General features: G+C 40.1%; 1 protein-coding gene across 2 annotated transcripts in view; it reads right to left on the bottom strand.

Moving 5' to 3' along the window:
- Nucleotides 1-7,966, bottom strand: part of lrrk1 (leucine-rich repeat kinase 1) — a 101,815-nt gene extending 93,849 nt beyond the window's left edge. For both annotated transcript variants that reach the window (XM_034873496.1, XM_034873572.1), the window contains exon 1: nt 7,802-7,966. The gene's annotated coding sequence lies outside the window, so the exon portion shown is untranslated. The remainder of the gene's footprint in view (nt 1-7,801) is intronic.
- Between the last annotated feature and the right edge of the window lie 525 nt (nt 7,967-8,491).

Here is an 8,491-nt window from a genome sequence, read left to right as displayed (position 1 = left end):
TAGCTTCTGTTAGCTCACAGGCTCTAGGGCGCGAGTAATATTTTTCCTCTAGGACGCACCGGTGCACATAATGTCCTCACATCCGCTGCAATGTTGTCATATGGATATGGTTTAATTTTTGCGTTACATTAACCATTTCTTCTGTAAAGCCGTACCTGTGTTGGATCTCTCCTCTACTCTCTCTCCTCTTACTCTCCGCGCAGCCCCGTCACACAGCGGCGGTCCACACTTCTGACATTTGTCTATAGTTTTAATTGTTATTAACACAGCTGTATATTGTTAAATATGAGGGGCAAACCTGTATTTGTACCAGTGTTTCCGCGGGTAACTCTGCTATCGCGGCGGCCACGGCAAAGACCACAGAAGAAGTTATTGAATGCAACTAACATCCGTTGGTAGAGTAATAGCGTGTGAGACGGAGCTGCTGGACCTGGGTGAGAGATGTGACCCATGGCCAGAATATCATAGTTCATAAAAATGCAGCGCAGTGACGATGCAGATGAAATGTCTCGGATACACACGACGTGACCCGTGCTGGACCTATTCATAATGAGTCAGCCGTCTCTCTGAGTCTATGTGACAATAAAATTTATTTTGGTTAAAATCAACAAATAATTGTGAGAATAATTATGATCACAATATCGATAAAAATATTTGTGATTATCATTTTGGCCATAATCATGCAGCCCTAGTATATAGGTTTCTTTGTTAAATTAGGATTAAGCAATTTTTGGTTTCTTTCTACTTCTTTTTGTTTAATTTCTGTTGGAAAGACTTTCATTTCTGTTGAAAACGTGTTTATTTGCTGTTAACCTTTGGTTATTTTTGTTTGGCTCTAGGCAGCTATTTGTCACTTTTGGTGGCCTAGATTTGCCTTATATTGAAGTTGTTTTCCATTTTAATTTTGGATTATTGATTCGCTTCCCCCCAATAATTGAGTGTTCTTTATCCCACAGTTGCTGAATGCCGAAGGTGGTGGTGTCGGCGTCTGGCTCTGGATTCCCATTTACTAGCAAGACTTTGAACACAGCTTCAAAACTTCAACATTTTTGAAACAAAGTGGATCTACTTTCGGTGCTGGAAGCACCGTGGATCCTATGAAAACCTGACTGAAACTGCTCCCTCCTGCCAAAACGGGGGAGGCAGTTTCTTTGGTTCCACTGACGAGCAGAACCGGACCCGTTTTGTTCCTATGGATTTCTATGGACAGAAACGAACGGACTGAACACACACATGAGACATAGGTGTTTATTGATGTTAATTATCGCTAATGCTGCGAATTGAGTGATGACATTGTAATTTGGATTAATACTTATGCTACTGCTGCATGCAGGATTTACTAATCTGACTGGACCACAATAAAATTTATTTTAGATTCTGTAACATGTTTCATGTATTCTCCTTCATATGGTTATTATAAGCTTTTAGCCAACTTGATGACATTAAAATGTTTTTTTTCCTGTTCCATGTACTCTTGACAGTAGAATAGGCCATTATAAACCTATATAAAAAGGTCCAGTCAAGCAAAAAAAAAAAAAGAAAATACTGTGATATACTTTCAAACCGCAAGAATCTTAAAAAATACTGATAGAATTTTTTGTCATACTGCCCAGCACTAGTGTCATGTACCTTTAGACACATCCCTTCCAAATTCACCATAAATGCTCCTGGGGCTCCAGCCTCAAATGTTTTCACAAAAGCCCAGAATCTTTTAAGCCGAATTAACAGTCTTTCAAAGGCTGTGCCGGGCTTCTTTTTAACGCCAGAGTGAAGATATTATATTATATAATGGTGTATTTTAATATAACTGCATACTGAGGTACCTAAACAGTATTGGAGTTGTGTCCAACTACAAAGATGAGACTCTTGAAAATTCAATGAGCGAAATTGTATTCATGTGTGCTGATGTTTGTCCACGCATGAGCCATTTCATTGCAGTGAGACTATTTTCTGAAACTTGACCTCACTGTATAAATGCCTCGTTGTGAACTCTTGAATAATCACAGCCTCATGAAACTTTACAACCACAGACTGGGGGGCATTCAGAGGATGTGTGTACTGCAATCAGTATCATGGCATTTTTTAAAGATTATTCACTGTATTTTCTTTTTGCTTGACTGGGCCTATATACTTTTTATAATGGCTTATTCTACTAACACACGTACATAGAATATCCAAAACAATCATTCAATGTCATCAGGTTTAGGTGCTAAAAGCTTTGATTACTAATTCCGATTCTCAACTGGGCGCCTCTGTGCTGCGTTCCGGCTTCCTTACGGTTTTGTACCATCCTGCGCCACGCGCATAACCACGCCAGGAGCATCTCAGAAGCGGGGCGTCTTGTTGCCCAACTCAGATTTTATTTTCTCTACAAGTACTTTACAGCATCATTATATCTATTAAGCTAGTATCTACCTTCCACTCCAAGCGCTACTGCAATTAAACTCCATGCTTTCTCTTTTCTGGTGAAAAGATCACAAAATTCTGCGATGTCGTATTATGTTTTGACACCTTCAGGATGAGTCTCTCGTCTGTGGTGATGTAAAGGAGACATATATATGATTTTGGGTGGTGTCTTTGGGGTAATTAACTAGATATTCTCGCTGTTCCCCAGCTGTCCAATTGGCCCTTGGCTCGCATAAAAATGTGAATGGTTTGCTTGGCTCCTCAACATCGTACAATAATGTTTTATGAAGGGAATGCATTAAAAACCTACATAATCTAAACTATTTTTATTGTGTAAACTGCGTAGTAAAATAAACTTACCAACAACACCAAGAATGTTAACATTGCTTTCTTTTCAAAACAAAATAGTTGGAAGATAGTTGTTGTAGAAAAGTGGGCGAGTGATTGTAGCTCCGCTGTCAGCTTGCGTTGGTGTTGTTTGACTAATGTTAGTAGTTTTGTGGATGCAGTTTGGCGGGTCACGACATCTTAAATCCAGTGTTGTAATCATTGCTCTAAACCCGTCCTTCTCGACGGTCTATAGCGGAACCATAAGTGGATTTTTTTTGCTTTCATAATGTTGCTTCGCTGTGTCCAAGTAACGTTAACATCGACCGGTGTTATTCCCCTACTGGTTTCCACACCAACTGGTTTCCGTATGTTGTGTTCACCTAACATCTGCCGTTGTGGTCTGCCTCTGTCACCACACACCATCACACAATCACAAACATATTCCTGGCAATTTTCAAATAGTTTCAAAAATCTACTTCTGCAAAAATGTTTGTCTAAGTAAGCACCTACATCACAGCCACATACAAAAAATAAAAGATGTAAAAACAATATAATCATTCAAGTTCGGATGGAGCTTGTTTTGATCTTGTGGCAAGAATGCAAAGATAACATCCAAGTCCGCTGCTCAACACATTAAGCTACCGAAGCTGTATAAGATAACGCTTCCAGTCACATATCTATCAACTAAATCAGCAACCAGGGAACATTTTGTGTTGGCTGAATTTAAACAACTGGTTACCTGGGCTTAGTTGAGGAAATACACAATGATAGTTTCCACGTTTCTTTCCTTGCATATACAATCATATTGACTACCACTTCAGCATAGCCACCTATATGCTGCACATTGGGACTGATACATATTTCTTAACAATAACGATTTGAAAATTGCCAGGAATATGTTTGTGATTCTGCCTCTGTCATCTGGTAACCACAACGGCAACTGTGAACTCAACATACGGAAACCAGTTGGTGCGGAAACCAGTAGGGGTATAACACCTTTTACGACAATGGCTAAATTATGTTGGATTATTTTAAAACGAAAGACTTCCAAACAGCACACACATTGTTCTGGTGTATCTCCTGTCTTTCTTCATCCTCTATCTTTCGTCTCTGTTCTTGAATGTACAGTAGCGACCGTAGCCTCTTCTATTGTTCAATACAACCCTTTGTCTATTACTCCACCACCTTACAGGCTGTGGTATTAGCCGTATATTTTAGGGTGCTGCCATGGTGGACAAAGTACCCTGCTGTTTTAATCACTGCAGGAATTGACACAACATTAGCTGAAGCGTTGTAGTGAGCTAGTGGCTACCAGTGTTCTGGTTTAACGAGAGACCATGTTAACTGGCAACCGTTAACCAAATGCGTCTGTTGTTGTTGTAGTGACGACAGCTGTTGAAAACGGGAAGAGAATACGTAGCTGTCCGCGTGAATGCCTTTTTGTCAAGTTGTCATTAAAATGCAAAATGCACATGTCTTGTATGTTTGTCAACGGCAAGCACATTCTATGTGAAAATGTCCATCTCTGACAAAACAAATATTAAATAAACATCATTTCACACATATACACATGTGTGCAGTATGAATAGTACAGTACAGCAGGAGAACAGTTAACACCAATGGAGAACAGTTAGCATGTACTGTCATCGGACAGGAGCGCAGGCAGCTGTACTTTAAAGGCAGTAAGTGGGATAAGGGTTTTGAATTTCAGAGGTCTTGTTGTAGTTCATTTCAGTCATTTGCAGCTGAGAACTGGAAGGAGTGGTAGCCAAAGGAGGTGTTAAGAAGCTTATAACCTCAAGGTTGAAGCTACTAACACAAACAGCCTATATCATTAATAATAATTTTATCAGCTTAAGGCTACAGCGGTACCAACTTGATCTGACTGCCTCCTGTTTTAAAGATATGATGTATGAGCTGAGACTTATTATTAGTTTTTTCAGAGATGGACATTTGAGTTTCAGGTTGATTTGAATTTCTGAGAAAGAGCAACTTGTGAGTTATTTGCATTGTGGTGTAGTCACAAGTTTATCTGGCTGCCTCCTCATTTTAAGAGACTCTGTGTGACGTTTGAGTTGATATCAAGCCGTGCCCAGCAGCTCATGACGAGGATGTGGCGTGCTCCATTAGACTGCTGAGAATTTTACATTTTCCCACTAAAGGTAGCTACGGGTTTAAGTCCAAGTTGTTATATCATTTTCTGTTTCTACTTTTAAAAAGGGATAAATACCTTTCTATGTGACGTGTTTACGTAAACAGAATCTGAAGACGAATAGGTGTATTCAATAAAACGTGCTATAGACATTAACAGGAAGCGCAACGCTGTCTTACGCTGTTTTCCTAAACAGCAAGCCACGTTCCAAACTAATCAGAGCTCTTGTCCCTACGGCTGTTACTGCGTAGCAATCATAGACGGTATATAATGATGTAGCGATAGACGCTCACCAGATCTGCTGCCATTGCTTTACTTGGAGGACAGAAGTTGGTGCCCGTTTCTCCACTTTTTGCCACAGCTGATAAATTATCCGGACTTCTTTCAGCTGATTGATTGATAGCTGTCCTCCAGAGTGAACAGAACTGCGTATGTGGCAACGGTGTGTTATACTTAGCGATGGTCTGTTTTCCAGAAAATAACGGACAGCATTCTACATTAGAATCCAACCAAGCCATGTAATAATGTGTTATAAAGTTACTACTGTTAGTGACAGTTCTCAATTTATTTGTTGATTACTAATGGCGTAGCGCTCTCCACGGCCCTACACAGGTATTGCAGTATGTGAAAAATTCATATAATTCAAGAAAATAATACCGGTATGAACAGGTAATACCGCCCAGCACTAAGAGGAGCCCATATTATTATGGGATGGATTCACTTGTAGATTTGTAAGCTATGACATTCATTATGTGAACTCTAATCTAGCATAGTGTAACAAAAATAAAGGAAATTAATTTAATATTATATTTTATTACATTTGGCCTATTTTTAGGTGGCAACACATGTCTTCTGGTTTCAGAATTATAAAGACAGTTAGACAGGGTTTCCAGCAGCACTCTGCAGCTAAGGCAGCCACCTAAGCAACACACGCCAGAATCTACCCATGGGAGTAGGACTGGCAAACCCGGTTCCTTTTAAGGATTAGGGTTATTCTGAGTCACTCACTAAACAGAACTGGGTTGTGCGAGTCACTAGAAATAAGAAAACTCAGTCCTACCGCGCACACCCACTCAACACCTCATGCAGCAGCTCAGAGGAGAGACAATTTAGTCATGGAAAAGAAAATCATTTTTGAGCCAGACTGTTTATTTATTAACTTAGTGTAACCTAACCTAATAGGCTCAATGTAGACACAGAAACAGGAACAGAGAAATGCCCGTAGTGAATACATTATTCTTTTTTTTAAATACTGTCTGTCTGACCCAATTGCATTTTAACATACTACACCAAATCTACTTTAGGCCTGGCTAAGCTATGTGCATATCACTGTATGCTATTTCATTAGTGAAAGAATGGCTTTTGTTGTTGATTTGCTTTGCTCTGAGCTCATTCGCTTGCTACAGATCCACTGATAGCCGGCATATTTGCGCGATTGACTGACTTGTGAGTTGTCTGGGAAGCAAGCCTGAACCACGACCCGAGGTGAGCCTAAAGTTACAACACTCACTCATTTTCAATGGAAGCTTCTCTCAGCTGCAAGGAGCGTCAAATCTGTTGGCGTCGCGTTTTGGGGCGTTTTGAGCATGTTGAGCGTCAATCGGAAAGTTTCAGATTCATCAACTTTATGGTAATGAGCTATGACGCGGTTCAACGGCAAGCAGCGGCTAACACCAGCCGCCAATCGGAATATAGACGTCCTGTGCGAAGGCTGATCCAGGAGAAACACACAATGTAAACTTTCGTTCCTTGTTTGTACATAGGGACCAGTTAACGTTAGCTGCTGGTCACGTCTCTAATGGTCCGCTCACAGTGAATCCTGCACGGATCACTTGGTTAGTCTGGAGGCTGCTCGCTCTGCCTGCACAGTGCACACCACTACGGCTCAGCGGCTATCGAGCGAGCGAACTGCTAACAGACCCAGCTGCGACCAATTAATACAACTTCTGTAATTATATATGTAATTCATAAAAAGGTTTCTAGTGTCAGTGTATTGGCCGTGGCTGCTTGAGCTTCTCCCGGTCGAACAGAGGACACCGCCACGTCAGAGCGGCCAAAGCATCAAAAAGCACAGTACACAAGTACAGTTAGGCCTTTCTCTTAAAACCAGAAGCGCCATCAAGTGGGCTCAAAAAGTAAAGACACTGGTTCACGAAGGTTCATTTGGCCATTACTACTTGTGAGTCATTGAGTGAATCCCATGCTTCTGGCTCTAAGTCTGCGGGACTGTCTCTCTGCTTACTAAGTTGAATGAGTTGACTTGTGGAGTTGTGTTTGCCTACAAAAATGTTTGCAGCTAAGATAGATAGGACTAGGACTAACTAATGTTGCAAGATGTGTGTGTGTGTGTGTTGCGCTGTTATCATTTTAGATTGAATTGTAGACTCAACTGATCCAAGTTAATGATACTAGAGACTGAGTCAATTTAAAGACTGGGGTTAAAGATCTGAGTGAATCAAGGTCCAAACAGGTGGGAGCCTGCCGCCAGTCTGCCCCAAACATCTGGCTCCGGTCCTGCACCAGAAGTAGGCAGACAGAAGCAGGGGAGACACTACTACGGTTAGAAAGAAAGAAACTTGCACTTTGCATCACTTCTGTATTTTACTCACTGTTAATGTATTTGTTTTCACTTCCTGGAGCACGTTTCCGTTACTGTATTGGTTTGCAATTTTCGTGGTGTTTTTGAATTAAATCGTTTCTTAAACGGCAGCACGTTTCTCCTAATGGGAGTGTTTTGGGAGTTTGTCCTTGTCGGCCACCGTGAATAATGCCGCAATAAAAAGTACTTCAGGATTATGGAAAATATACGTAATTTTATTTACAGTGCAACCAGATAACCAGCAAAAAAATAACTTGAAGCTAAATCACCAGACATGAACTATCGTGACATAAAGTCCTTATTAGCCAACTCACCACATGGCTGAGGAGTCCAGTGGACATCACGAGAGGGTTTCACCGCTTCTTTAGACGTAGATGGCCGTTTGACACTGATGTTATGCTGGACTTCCTGATTCCACCGTGCAAACTTTCCGATAGCATACACGCTGTGTGTCAAGTTGGACAACGGACGCATTTCCGGTAATCTTTTCAAAATAATACCCGACAGCTCACTTATATAAAAACAGCGCATCCAGATAAAACATTTTGAAATAAAACCTGTCACCCAATGAAGATTGTTTGCAACAGCAATTTAACTAATAACGAGTGCAAATAGGTGAAGTAATGTACACGTTTCAGTGAACTATAAACAAGGTTAGACATCGTTTAAAACCATGTTTAAAACAGATAAACCATACATTCACATATTGGAATGTCTTTGTTTATTTAATTGCCGCAAAAAAAAGAAAAGAACGAATAGGTTAAACCCTCTAATCTGTAGGGAGTAAAAATTGCTTTTCAAAAAATAAATCCTTGCCATAAAATTTTCATAACCTAAGCAGAATGTATTAAAATAAAAAATTGTTTTTTCTTTTTGTTCTGTAGTTTTGTTCATTTAAATCTACATTCACTACTGTAACAATAGTAGCTATAATGTGAATATAAAAATGTAGTGGCATTCCATGCTATATACTCTAAAAATAACATTAGATAAAAATTAATAAA

Source organism: Etheostoma cragini, chromosome 1 (genome assembly GCF_013103735.1).
Source record: "Etheostoma cragini isolate CJK2018 chromosome 1, CSU_Ecrag_1.0, whole genome shotgun sequence".
Lineage (NCBI taxonomy): Eukaryota > Metazoa > Chordata > Actinopteri > Perciformes > Percidae > Etheostoma > Etheostoma cragini.
The sequence above is the reverse complement of the archived record's forward strand: the minus strand, read 5'-3'. Positions and strand labels throughout refer to the sequence as shown.